Source organism: Bos javanicus, chromosome 2, assembly GCF_032452875.1.
Source record: "Bos javanicus breed banteng chromosome 2, ARS-OSU_banteng_1.0, whole genome shotgun sequence".
NCBI classification, from domain to species: domain Eukaryota; kingdom Metazoa; phylum Chordata; class Mammalia; order Artiodactyla; family Bovidae; genus Bos; species Bos javanicus.
The window spans coordinates 101,979,453-101,994,677 of NC_083869.1; the positions used below are offsets into that span (position 1 = coordinate 101,979,453).

General features: G+C 38.0%; 1 protein-coding gene across 2 annotated transcripts in view; it reads left to right on the top strand.

Moving 5' to 3' along the window:
* Positions 1 to 15,225, top strand: part of SPAG16 (sperm associated antigen 16) — a 1,095,180-nt gene that overhangs the window by 542,958 nt on the left and 536,997 nt on the right. The window lies entirely within an intron of this gene.

Below are 15,225 nucleotides of genomic sequence, written 5' to 3' on the forward strand. Positions count from 1 at the left end.
TCCCTAAGTCCAGGCCAATGTCAGAGCTGTTCCAAACACCTGAGATATGATTTTTTATTTTTTCCCATTCATAATCTGTCTCGTTTACCTTTAAAGATGTCACGCATATCCACCGGTAATCAGCGTGGCAAGACAGAGCCATTTTCACTTTTAAGGCCTGTAACTCAGTCCCAATATGCATTATTGCCACTTCTAAGGCCTCTACTCTCATCTCCAATTTTCTATCTATAACTTTCTGTGTTGCTAGAGTTAAAGAAACATTTTTAGACATGGTATCAACATATTGGGCAGTATGCACTTGTTGAGTCAATGATATTGCTGCCACAGTAACAGAAGTAATTGCTGCTATTAAAGCTGATATTCCTAAAATAAGTAAGCCCACAGATCATCGTGATCACATTAAATCTTGTAGTTGTTGTAACACAGCAAGACTATAGTTAACATATCAATAAGTGGTTACATCATAAGATAAGGTGGACATTGTAACACTATAAAGGAGCAAACATTATATTGAGGGTTTAAACAAGATGAGAGCATGCATTGTTCACAAGTCACTACATTGGGTCCACCAGTGAAAGTCACATGTACATTAAGTTTTCCAGAATCATTGGTAAAGAGAAAAACATAAGGAGAGGGTAGACAAGCCAAAACAGAGTAAGTAGAATTATTTTCTGGTTGGAGTTCGCGCTGCAGCAGCCCCGTCGGTCCCGCCGGGATCTCGATGTTTATCTTGCCTCCCCTTCAGGCGGGCTCCTCTTTTGTGATCGAAGCAATGGGGGAACTGGATGTCTGGGGGTCTTGCAACATGGCGAATCAACCTGTCCTGGATCTAAATTGGAGAATCTGCATCCTGTGGAAAAATACAAGCACATCCTCGACCGCTAGTTAATAATGGGTCAGGACCCTTCCATTGTCCTGAGAGGAGGTCCTTCCCTTTAACTAATGGTTTTGCATTTAATTGCTCCAGGCATCAATGGCGAAGCATTGCAGTAGTTCCAGCCAGATCAGTATTTAGAATATTTATTACGAAAAGAGCATGTTGCAAGATTTGATGGGGAGAACTATACTTAAACTCCCCTTCTTTTAGTTTTTGAATTTGGATTTTTAATGTTTGATGCGCTCTTTCAACAATGGCTTGTCCCTGGGGATTATAAGGGATGCCTGTATTATGTTTAATTTGAAACTTTATACAAAATTCCTGAAAAGACTTAGACGCAGGAGCATTGTCAGTTTTCAGAGCTTTTAGCAGGCTCAAATATGAAAAACAAGTAAAGAGATGTTGTATTACATCTTTAATTGCTTCCCCTGTATGAGCAGTTGCAATAATAACATGAGAAAAGGTGTCTACAGTTAAAGAACAAAGGACAGTTTTCCAAATGAAGAGACATGAGTTACATCCATTTGTCAGAGTACGTTAGGTTTGAGACCGCGAGGATTAACTCCCATAGGTAGACTATTATAAACAGTGGGGCAATATAAGCAAGAACACACAATCTCTCGAGCAGCCTCTCTGGGAATTTGGAATTGATATCTTAAGGCAGTAGCATATTGATGATAAAGTAAGTGAGAGGCTCTGGCCTCCTCAATCACAGTAGCCACTGTATTTCAGGTTAACAAGTCAGCCAAATCATTAAAGGCATTTTAAGGGCCGGGCAATCCGGAATGAGCCCGAATGTGTCCAATGAAAAATATTTTATTTCTTTTCCAAATTTGTTGCTGTAATTTAGTTAACAAATTAAATATGGTAGTTTTATTTTCAGGCAAAACCGCAGTTTCAATGTGTGGAAACAACCTGACAATATACTGAGAATCAGAATAAAGGTTAAATTCCTCATCTGCAAACATAGCAAAAGCCTCTATGACTGCTGTTATTTCAGCTCTTTGAGATGAAGTTTCCCGTGTTTTTAAAACCTTTTGGTGATTTTTAGTAACTATGGAGGCTTTACCGTTTGCTGACCCATCAGTAAAAACTATTTGAGCATTTGGAATAGGAGATTGTTTACATCTGACAGAAAAAATAACTGGATGTCTGGATATAAAATTTAGCAAAACATGTGAAGGTAAATGATGCAAAAATTTTGACCAAAATAGTTTCCTATAGCAATCTGCCAATTTTCAAACATTAGAAGAGCATCAAGTTGTTCCTTATTATATGGAATTACAATTTCTGATGGCTCTTTACCAAATAATTTAATGCTCCACTTTTTTCCTTTAATATCAAAGTAGCTATCAATCCTGGATAAGAAGCCACTACTGTTTTAGTTTGAGCGGGAAGATGGACCCACTCTAGGGGGCTGTTTTGCTATAAAACCAATTTTTTGTCTGGCCACCCCAATTACACCTATGGGGGTTTTATTGCAAAGGAATTATCAAGCAGTTGTCAATTTAATTTTTAAAATTTTTTAGAATTTACATTTTAACAACATAAATTTAGAGATATGTTAATTTAGGTCTAATGTTTAGTTTAGGTCTCCGTATAAATTTAAATAATAAATGTATAACCTTCTTATCTCATTTTGATATACAGATATACCTAAATGCAAAATGTATTTATATATGGCAACAAGTATAAACTTCATGATATACAATATATATAAATCAATATACTTGAACTAATCTTATAATTAATATATCAATTCATATATATTACAGCAATACAACACGCACACAGCCAATACCAACCAACACAAACCAATGTACTGTAATAATACATGTCACACATATATAATTATACAGCATACAGAACATATATCATCACAGCACATCAATCCATACTAATTAATATCAGCCACACACATTATATTACTGCAATATACATTTAATTATACAGTATATATATAATACATATATTGATTTATATACAAATTAAGTAAGTATAGATCTATAAATAGAATTAGGTATACCTTTATTATGTTTTATTTGTACCCATACCTAATTAGGCAAACTGTAGTTAGGCAAATATATTTATATTACGTATTTATAACAATATATAAAGTATTGTTAATTGTACCACCTGTTGATAACTAAAATTGAGAAAACCCTTCTCTGAGTATCTCCTATTTGAGACAGCACGTCCCTCCCCCATAGGGTAAAGGGGAGCATAGGAACTACATACGGTTGGAAAGTTCCACAGGTATCCTCAAACTGCCAATCTAACATTTTTGAACTTTTAACTACTGTGGGGGCTTGAGGGCAAATGAAACAAAATTTGACCCCTGAGATCTATCAGGGCAACTTGCCAATCATCACTACTTTGTAAAAGGCTTGCAGTTGATCCTTATTGAATGGAATTACTATATTTGCTACTTTTTTTTTTTTTCTAAAAAGTTCCACACTTCTTTTTTCCTCCTTTTATAATTAATTGTGCCACCAAGCTGGGATAAGATAAAACTATTTTTCTTGGGGTCACTGGTAGATGGAACCAATGGGCCTTTTTGTCACAATCACCCTGTAGGTGTGTTTTATGGCAAGAATAGTTTAATTTCATCTTTTGGTAATATTAATCCTAATTAACTGATCATTTAAAGTCTCATCTACTTTAACAAGAGCCAACTCTGTCTCATTAGTCAACTTAGAACTGGAATTAGGGTCGCTTTTTAAGCAATTAAACAAAGGCTTTAAATCTGCAGTAGTCAGTTTTAAATGTGGGCATATCCAATTAATGTCCCCTAATAATTTTTGGAAATCATTTAAAGTTAGTAAACAATCTCTCCACAGCTTCAAAGGGGCATTATCAGTTTTTTAAAACTTTTGGCCGACCTAAATATGAGAAGCAAGTAAACAGGTGTTGCACAACATCTTAATAAGCTTCTCCAGTTATCGTTTTGTAACCTAAATCTGGTCTATAGCTTTTTAGATGACAAGCAACCATCTAATATTTGCTTGAATACTTCCAGCAATGGGGAACTCACTACTCTTGAAGGTTTTAAACTCTCCCTCACCTTTTTCTCTACAGCATTCCCACCCCGCATACCAGTTGCTCTAATCTCAACTCATTTTCAGTAGTATGTGTTGGCCAGGAGCTGGGTCAGTCTTTCCCAGCAATGTTAAGAGACGTCTGTTCCTGTGTCTAATAGCCCTGACATTTTATTTTCTTGAATTAAAAGATCTTTTAAAGGCCTTGGAGCTGTAATTTCCTGCACCCAAAAGGCTGGATCACTAGATCTAAACGCTCTGTGGCTCTTAGCTTGAGAAGTCAAGTTTTTCCTGCCTGATAAGGTAAAAGCAAAAACTGTGTTATTCTTTGACCTTTATTAATTTGCACAGTTTTGGTAAGCGGCGAGATCAAAACTATAATTTCTCCAATATAATCAGAATCTACCACACCATATACCACCGAAATTTCTTGAAAAGAAAGCGAGCTACACCCTAGCACAAGTCCTACAATGCCCTCAGGCAGGGGGCCAGCCACACCCATTGGAATCGGAGCAACCGCAAGTCAGGGGTTAAAATTGTTGCTAAATCCCTTTACCGTCCGCTTTTTTCTTAGCCTGGGTAAAGGAGCACTGCATATTGTGCACGCAGTCTGTTTTAAAATCTCCACTGTTCAAAAAACTTTTTATCTTCCTCAGGCTTAGGCAACACTTTGAGAGGCTTTGGGGGCAAAGTGGGGAACTCTTGGGCCCTGGAAGGCGCAAACGGAGGCGGCAGCAATGGCCTTAAATCAGAAGGTGGTGGATAATTTTTTTTTTTTTTTTTTTTAAGGTTTGCGCAGGGGGGGTGGGGGGGAGGGGGAGCTCGCCAGGGCACCTGGTCACAGCGTCTCTTAGTCTCTCTCTCTCTCTCTCTCTCTCTTCCTCTCTTCCTGCTTTTCTCACTTTTTTCTCCCCCTTCATTTTTCGCTACCCTTCTCTTTCCTTCGTTTCTTTCCCTTTACCCTCTTTCTCTCTTTTTCTTCCCTCCTCCCTCTCTTTCTCTCTGTATCTCTTTTTCTAACTTCCTTTCTTCCTTTCTCAATCTTGCTGCATTCCCTGATTCCTTCCTTCTCTGTTCCTTTCTCCTTTTCACTCTTTAGCTTTTTCTCTATCTTTAGATCTTTCTCTATTTTTTCTTTTCTTTTTTTTTTCCACTTTTTTTTTCTTTTTATTTTTTTCTCTTTTTATTTATTATTATTATTATTATTATTTTTTTTTTTTGCTTGGGTGAGGCCCCCCTGAGGGGGTTTTCTTCAAGGAGCAGGCTCTGCATATTGTGTATTTTTTAAAAGCTCCTTTGTTTAAAAGAAATCTTTTTTATCTTTTTCAGCTTTAGGCAATGCTCTGGGAGACTTTGGATGTAAACTGGGGAATTTTTAGGCCCTGGGAGGTGCAAGCGGAGGTGGAGTAGTCGCCTTAAATCAGAAATTGTTGGATAAATTTTTAAAGGTTTGTGTAGAGGGGGAGGGGGCTTGCCAGGGCGCCCGGCCGCAGCGTCCTGTAAGCCCTCTCCTTCCTCCGGAGGTAGAGCACAGTCTCCCTCCTTTTCTTGTCAATGGCAGAAAATATGATCTGCGCAGAAGGTGGAGACCCACTACCATCCACCGCTATAGCCTCTCCCATAGACTATCCCACGGCCTCATGACGAGGGTCCAGAACATTTTTAATCATATTTATAGGATAAGTTTTTAGTTGTTTTTTTACCTTCACCCAAGTATCTAAATTAACAGTAGCCTCTTTAACAGTTTCAAGATTACTTGTATAAAGAGTTGCCATTCTTAGTTTCAGTGTTACCCATGTCAGAAAATTAAGTATAATAGAAGATAAAGCTTTTAGCTTTTAAAAGATCAGGCTTTTCTTTGGCCTTTTAACTCTAGAAACCGTTTTCTTTCTCTAAGTCTAACTCTTTAACACTTTCAACACTTCCCACTCCTCTCGCCCTGTCTATCCTACAGGGGGGTCCGCGGCACCCTTGAGTGGGGTCCTAGCCGTCCCGAACACTGGAAGAACAATAGGGCTGGTGACCCAGATTGTTCCGGGGGAGGAACAGTAGGCTGATGGCCCGAACTGTTCCAAGGGAGGAGCAGTAGGGCTGGTCACCCAAACTGCTCCGTGGGGGAACAAGAGGGCTGGTCACCCAGTTGTTCCGAGAACGGGGAGCAATAGGGCTGATGGCTCTGATTGCTTTGGGGAGCTTACCTTCGAAAGTCCCTGTTTCGGGCGCCACCTGCCGGGGACCAGCCCCGGCTGATCCAGGGTATTCGAAGGAGAGACGGCGTAGGCGAAGATCAGGAAACAATTGCTTAATTAAACGTTAATTAAGGATATAAAGAGTAATAGAATGAGGATAGCTCAGTAGGAAAATTCAGTGAAGAAAAGAGGCTGAAAAAAGGATAGCTCAGTGAGGAAATTCAGTGGAGAAAAGAGGCTGAATAATTCAGCCAGAAGGTAAGAGAAAGAACGACATGGTGAGACCAAGTTTCGGTGAACAAGGCCCGTACTTTATTTTCCAAAGTAGTTTTTATACCTTAAGTTATGCATAGAGGATAATGGGGGAAGGGGTAGAGTCAGGCAGCAAGCCAGGCTTTCTTCCTGCAAACTTATCATATGCAAAAGCTTAGGTGATTTGCATCATCTTCTGGCCCAGAGGCCTGTTAACATTTTAAGACCTTTTCTTCAGAAAACTTATTTTTCTCTAAAGGTGATTGGTCAGGAGCCACCCTCCAAAAGCATTAGATAAAGTTGCATTCCTGCAGAGCAAAGGTGTGGTGGGCTACAACAAGAAAAAGAATTAACTCAAGGGTCCCAGGTTACAAACATTAAAGCTACTATTTACACCAATTATATTAACCAATACACTGCCAGGGGCACAGCAGGTAAGGGATATGGAAACTTAGCAGCAAACATTGGCCCAACAAGTGAAAATCCCTTCACCAATACAATTTCTAATCAATCTTTTAACTACTCAAAAGAATCTGTGTTTAGACAGTTTAGGACATCTCCTGCCTCTCACAGTTGGGAGGCTCCGAACAATCACATGAGGCCAGAAAAACCTATTCAGGCAGGCTAGAGGATTTCCAAAGGAGTTTGTAGGTTAAACACTGTCACACCCAGGAATTATTAACTGGAGCTGTAAGCCAACTCTTTTTTCAGAGAGGTAGTGGGGGACAGCCCCCCGTAAAGTCAGAGGTGTAGGTGAAAGCACAAAGCAGAAAGTAGGCAGACTCTGGTTTTGGGGGTATATGCTCGAGAATTTCCAGGGGGACTCCTGAAGCTCGATCCCGCCTTTGCGTATGCCGAGCCTCCTTCCTCATGACCTTTGTCATGGGCGGAGTTCCTCACGCTGGCTACCGGCAGTGATAGAATTCCAGTTGAGCTATTCCAGATCCTGAAAAGTGCTGCACTCAATATGCAATATGCACTCAATATGCAATATGCCGGCTCCCGGCAGGAGCCAATATTATTGACAAGCTTCATTTACTTAGTAGGATATTAGTTTCTTCTCTATAGTATGATATTCTTAAGAGAAAGGTTGCTATCTTGCTTTTATTGAATCTTTGATACTGGCAAGCTGGATAGTAGAGTAAAAGTATTTTTTACTATTTATGAAATTAAATTGATAGGCTCTGACAAACCTTGCACTTTGAAGAACCTACTATGAAAAGCCACTCTAAATTTAAAGGCACATGTCAATAACTTCCTTTTACTTAGGGGAAATTTTGATATTCAGAGATACATTACTTAATTCATTAAAAATTTTTACTACCATTAATCCCATACTTTAAAAACTTGGGGGACATCTCCTGGTATGTGAATAGGATTATCCTATTAAAGAAAAATAACCACCAATCCTTCTGTATGCCATTTTGGACCAAAACTTTGGTCTTTTAACTTAGAGAAATCAGTTAGTTTTAAGTTATCTCCTGTTATACAGCTGATAGAGATTTGGGAAAGGTTTGCCTGGAAAGTGATTAATGTAAGAGTGTATAAAGCTGCAGGTTTACTGTGACTTTCCTGGAGAAACTGTATGTTAGCAGAAGTGTGTTTTTCGTGGAAACAGTGTAGCCGAAAGTCAGAATCTGTAAGTGTATCACACTTCCTCCAGAGAAGATGGTGTGGAACAGTATCATGTACAGTGGTGATGGTTACATTCATATATCTTAAGTATTAAAACAACCCAACCCTTCTCATCTAATTTCATGGTCACCAAATTATATTCTAACCACAAATTAGCTTCCATTTTAGACTCTTAAGGTTGGAAGGGAATGTGAAGATTCAGTATTCTGGCTTGCCAGCCAGCTATGTTTCATGTGGAAAACTGTCCTTAGAATTTACTTTAAAAAAAAAAAAAAAAACAATTGGCCACACCATGTGGCATGTGAGCTTTTAGTTTCCTAACCAGAGTTGGAACCTGCATTCCCTCACTGGAAGCATGAAATCAATCACTGGACCGCCAGAAAATTCCCAGGTTTTTCTTTTATCCAGGTCTTGTGAGTTATTTAGAATGAATACATCATTTCTGCCTGAACTACCCTTGTCTACCATAGTGTCTTCCTATCAGACCCGAGCACAAGGGCTGCCGCAGGAGAGGCTCTTGAGTAGCCTGTCAGGCTCTCACTTGGATTACTTTTCCTATTCAGTAGACACAAAAAAGCTGTGCCTGTCAGAGTTAGCATGGGCCCGGGCTTGAAAGCTTTAACTTTTCAGTCAATAATTACCTTTTAATTTTCAACCTTTCAAGCAACTGCTTTTTCTGTGTTATATAAAGTTATCTGGTTACTTTATACCAAAGCTGGAATTAAGGTTCTCTTCAGCAGGGGATAGAGTTGCTGAGGGTAGGGCCAATTCATTCCTAATGATTATAGTGAAGTAACTCACTGGACTAGATTATAAACACAGATTTGCAGGAAAATGTTCTCCCTTCATTTCTGCAAGAGGAAAAGGCTAATGTATTCTAGTACGAATCCACTTCATGGTATTGAAATACTGCATATAGGATGACCTGTAATGATATACTGTATTTCTTTAACATTTGTTCTTTTTATTCTTAAGTAATATTGAAGTGCCATAAAATATTTATAAAGAACTGTAAGGAGGTTTTAAAAGTCCACACCTTAAATGTCTTGGCATTGTAAATTTCATAAGCAGTATTTCCAATTCTTGAATAATTTTTCAGTTTGATTGCTAGTCAATAAATTGCACTATGCAAATATTAAAAACATTTGCATCCAAAATATGAAATTGCTTCTAAAAATAAAACGTTTTGCCTTTATCCGTAAAACAACAACATATATCACCTTCACATAGGTGAAGTTATAGGCTAGGACTTAACATTTAGAGGATACCTAGAAGTCCATGTAAACTATTTACTCTGCATATTTTTACCTCTCTGAGAAGACCTCAGAAGAATTATTCAGGCATGGAGTTATTTCTTTAAACTACATAGGAAAACTCAGACTAGGGTTATGGTGTTTCCTTGAATAGCAATTTAGATATTTTTCCCTAACTAAATATCTTTCAAGGTAGGGAAATAATAGAACTGAAAACAAATGCTGCCTAATGAACTAAGTTTTTAATGTATTTGTAACTGTTTTTTAAATACATTTTAAAAATTTTAATTAAAAAAATTAAATGTATTTTTAAAAAGCATTTAATGACTACTTATGTAAATTACTCTACCAAATCTAAAAACTAGAATAAATTACAACATAGAAACCTTTCCATGGTAAGTTTCTAATCTATGAAATATTTAGACTTTATATCCAAATATAATACTCTAGGTCTTCCCAAGTGGTGCTAGTGGTAAAGAACCCACCTGCGAATACAGGAAACATAAGAGATGCAGGCTTGATCCCTGAGTTGGGAAGATCCCCTGGAGGAGGGCACAGCAACCCACTCCAGCATTCTTGCCTGGAGAATCCCCATGGATAGAGGAGCCTGGCTGGCTGCTGTCCATAGTGTTGCACAGAGTCAGACATGACTGAAGCAACTTAGCACACCCATAATACTTTATGGTTATAAAGTGTTTCATATCCTCTGAATATAAAATATTAAAAATCTGTACACTATTATTTGAAAAAAAGGAATTGTCTAGAAATTATTTTCATAGTGTGATGGGTAGATACAGGTATACTGTGGGGGCTTTCTTGGTGGCTCAGTGGTAAAGAATCCTCCTGCCCATTTGATCCCTGGGTTGAAAAGATCCCCTGTAGGAGGAAATGGCAACCCACTCCAGTATTCTTGCCTGGGAAATTCCATGGACAGAGGAGCCTGGCAGGCTTAGCAACTAAACAATAAGAGCAACAAGGTTGTACATGCAGGTGGAGTAATTGTGATATGAATACACTGAAATCATTAGGCAATTTGTTTTATAATTATCTTTCATAAAAATTATAAAATTTGAATTCACATTCAGCAGACCAATATCAGCCATAATTTGGCAACCTTCAAGCCATTTCATTCGAAGACTAATAAACATTGGCAACTTTAGTGAGAGCAATACTTTTTAGAAATTATCTGAGCTAATAACTTCAGTGGCATTGTTAAACATCTACAGGTTATGTGAGAAAAAAAAATCCTGAATATAAAACTATTAAAGCTAAATTAAAAACTCATGTTAAATCTGAAAGGTCATATAAGTAGGTGATATTTTCTTGTCAGTAATCTTACTGTCTGTCTCAGTGACTTTCAATTTATTTATACCAAAGAAGTATTATTCAGGATTTGAAAAGTAAGTAAACGTGTATGAGCTACAGAAAACATGGTTATTAGTAAACAATCTACTATGAAACTGAAGAGTATCAAAAGTATGTAATATAATCAAAAATATTTCCATTGTTCTCTTTCCAACTTCAGTGTCATTGCGACAATTACAGCAATTTATCATGAATAACAATAGTTTTAAGTAAGTTTCTTTTGTTACTTTGGTAGACAAAAAAGATAATTTTTATATTTCTTCAGTTATTTTCTTGACCATTATTCTTTGTATGCTATACTAAGTCGCTTCAGTTGTGTCTGACTCTGTGCAACCCCATAGACGGCAGCCCACCAGGCTCCGCCATCCCTGGGATCCTCCAGGCAAGAATATTGGAGTGGGTTGCCATTTCCTTCTCCAATGCATGAAAGTGAAAAGTGAAAGTGAAGTCGCTTAGTCGTGTCCGACTCCTAGTGACCCCATGGACTGCAACCTACCAGGCTCCTCTGTCCGTGGGATTTGCCAGGCAAGAGTACTGGAGTGGGTTGCCATTGCCTTCTCCATTCTTTGTATAGATGAGTTATAATCTCTAATTTGTTAATTACCTGTTTACTAACTTTTTCCTGTAAAAATAATTAATGGAATTATTTTCAATTTTAATGAACCATTTATGTTTCAAGTATATTTCTCTTTTTTTGTGAAATACTAGTAGCATTTTGCTTTGCTTTTTTCTATTTTTTCCTCTTTAAGAGTTAGTATATTGAACTTTGGAGCTTGCAGTTTTTCTCAACATTTTGGGAAGGGTGGAGGGTTTCTTCTCCATGAACATAGAGGTTAGAAAATTACCCCTCACATCTACAATTTGATTCATATTCAAATATGTTTCTTCTAATTTTCTTCCATATTTCTTTCTAGCATATTTTTAAGACTTATTTTTATAGAAGTTTTAAGTTTACAACAAAGTTGAGAGGTACAGATATTTCCAGCATACCTCCCAACCACTACCTTCAGACATTACTCAACAAAATTGTTCATTTTTTACCAAAGGCGAACTTACATTGACACATTATTACCACAAAAAGTCCAAAGTTTGGCTTAGAGTTCACTCTTGTACACTCTGAGTTTGGACAAAAATTTAATGATACATGTCCACCATTATGACTATTATTCAGAGTGTTTTCATTGCCTTCAGCATCCTTTGTTTCCTGTCTGTTCATCTCTCCCACCCCCAAACTCCTGGTAGCCACTGATTTATTACTGTCTCCATAGTTCTGCCTTTTCCAGATTGTCATTGAGTTGGAGTTGTACCTGGATGGTGCCATGGTAAGTAACCCACCTGCCAGTGCAGGAGGTGCAAGAGATGCAGGTTCGATCCCTGCTTTGGGAAGATCCCCTGAAGTAGGAAAAGGCAACCTACTCCAGTATTTTTGCTTGGGAAATACCATGGACAGAGGAGCCTGACAGCCTACAGTTCATGGAGTCTCAAAGAGTTGAACATACCTGAGCATTCATTGGAACTGAATACAGTATGTATCTGTTTCAAACTGCTTCTTTCACTTAGAAATATGCATTTTAAGTTCCTCCATGACTCTTCATCATCCATTAGGTTATTTCTTTTTAGGGCTGATAATATTGCATTGTCTGGATGTACCAAAGTGTGCTTATCCATTCATTTATGGAAAACATCTTTGTTGCTTCCACGTTTTGGCAGTTATGAGTGAGTAAATTCCACTGTGGTCTGAGAGCAGACATTGTATGACATATTATTTTAAATTAGTTAAGCTGTGTTTCATGACCCAGAATGTGTTCTGTTTTTGGTGAATATTCCATGTGAAGTTGAAAACAATGTATACTCTGCTTTTGTTGGATGAAGTAGTCAATCAATGTCAGTTATATCTAGATGATTGATGGCATTGTTGATTTCAACTCTGTTCTTACTGATTTTGTGATTGCTGGATCTGTCCATGAGAGAGGGGGTTGAAATATCCAACTGTGTTTGTAAATTAATCTATTTCTCCTGCTGTGCTGTGCTTAGTCATTCAGTCATGTCCGACTCTTTGCAGCCCCATGGACTGTAGCCTGCTAGGCTCCTCTGTCAGTGGAGATTCTCCAGGTAAGAATACTGGAGTGGGTTGCCATGCCCTCCTCCAAGGGATCTTCCCAACACAGGCATTGAACCTGAGTCTCCCACATTGCAGGCAGATTCTGTACCATCTGAGCCACCAGGGAAGCCCATTTCTCCTTGCAATTCTATCAGTTTTTAGTCATGTAGTTTGGTACTGTTATTAGGCACATATACATTAATAATTGCATTAGTAAAGCAGCTTTAGTCATTGGGGCTTCCCTTGTAGCTCAGCTGATAAAGAATCCACCTGCAATGTGGGAGACCTGGGTTCGATCCCTGGGTTGGGAAGATCCCCGGAGAAGGGAAAGGCTACCCACTCCAGTATTCTGGCCTGGAGAATTCCCTGGACTGTATAGTCCATGGGGTCACAAAGAGTCGGACATGACTGAGTGACTTTCACTTCACTTTTAGTCTTTCATGTGCAGGTTTTTGTGTGGAAATAAGTCTTCAACTCCTTCAGATAAATACCAAGGAATGTTTACTGGGTTTTATGGTAAGAGTATGGTTAGTTTTGTAGGAAACCAGAGTGGTTTGTCTTCCAGAGTGGCTGTACCACTTTGTGTTCCTGTGAGCAGTGTATAATTCCTGTCACTCCACATCCTTGCCAGGATTTGTGGTCAGTGTTCCAGAGTTTGACCATTCTAATTAGATATGCAGTGGCATCTCATTGTGGGTTTAATTTACATTCCCCTGATGATATATGATGTGGAGTGTCTTTTCACCTGCTTTTTTGACATCTGTATATATTCTCTGCTAAAATGTCTATTAAGGTTTGTGGTTCATTTTTTAATCAAATTGCTTTCTTATATTGAGTTTGAAGGTTTCTTTGTGTACTTTCAATAATGATCCTTTAAAAAATGTGTCTTTTGCAAATATTTTTCCTAGTCTTTGGATTCTTTTGAATTATCTTTCACAAGGCAGAAGTGTTTAAATTTTAATGAAATATAATTTGCCTATTATTTCTCTTATGGATCGTTTCTTTGGTATTGTAACTAAAAAGGCTATGACATAAGGTCATCCAGTTAAAAATAACTATGACAAAGGTCATCCAAATTTCTGTATTATCTTATAGGGGTTTTATAATTTTGCATTTTATATTTGATCTACGGTCTCAGTTCATTTCAGTCTACGGTTCATTTCAGTTGCTCAGTAGTGTCCGACTCTGCGACCCCATGAATCACAGTACGCCAGGCCTCCCTGTCCATCACCAACTCCCAGAGTTCACCCAGACTCATGTCCATCTAGTCAGTGATGCCATCCAGCCATCTCATCCTCTGTCATCCCCTTTTCCTCCTGCCCCTAATCTCTCCCAGCATCAGAGTCTTTTTGAATGAGTCAACTCTTTGCATGAGGTGGCCAAAGTACTGGAGTTTCAGCTTTAGCATCATTCCTTCCAAAGAACACCCAGGGCTGATCTCCTTTAGAATGGACTGGTTGGATCTCCTTGCTGTACTAGAGACTCTCAAGAGTCTTCTCCAACACCACAGCTCAAAACCAACAATTTTTTGGTGCTCAGCTTTCTTTATAGCCCAACTTCTTACATTCATACATGACTACTGGAAAAATCATAGCCTTGACTAGACGGACCTTTGCTGGCAAAGTAATCTCTCTGCTTTTTAATAAGCTGTCTAGATTGGTCACAAAAACATAAAGTATAAAACATTTTACTTATGCCTCTTTATGATATTAATGGGCTGTCAATAAGAATTTCAAGTAGTGCCAATATAATAATTTTAAATCTATGGGGACTGTGATTCAGGAGTAAAATAAGGAAGCTTGTCATTGTATGCATGCTGCTGCTGCTGTTAAGTCACTTCAGTCTATATGTCCCCAAATGTATCATTTCTTATTCACCAGAGATAAGTATAATATTTCAGTAATATTTTACAGTGTTCTAAATACTTTCATCATTGTGACATTTGGGGACACCAATCATATCATCCAAGTATACAGGTCTGTAGGTAGAGTCGTTTTGGGATGAACTGACCTAAATTGACAGAAGTCCAGTGTGCAGTTGATCAATAGGTAATGGTAACCATATTTTTAATTTTATTCTAGTATAAAATACAAGTACAGCAAAGTGATTTAGTTATACATGTACATATATGTAAAACACACACACACATTCTTTTTCGTACTATTTTCCATTACAGTTTATCACATCATATAGTATCCTGTGCTATATGGTAGGACCTTGTTGTTTATTCATTCTATACATAATAGATTTGTTTGCTAATCCCAAACTCCCCCTTCATTTCTCACTTACCCCCTCTCCCTCTTGGCAACCACAAGTCTGTTCTCTACGTTTGTGAGTCTGTTTCATGGATAAATTCATTTGTGTCATATTTTAGATTCCACATGTAAGTGCTGTCACAGGACATTTGTCTTTCTCTTTCTGACTTAGTATGAAAATCTCTAGGTCCGTCCTTGTTGCTTGCTACAAATGGCATTATTTCATTATTTTTTTTAATGGCTGAGTAGTATTCCGTTGT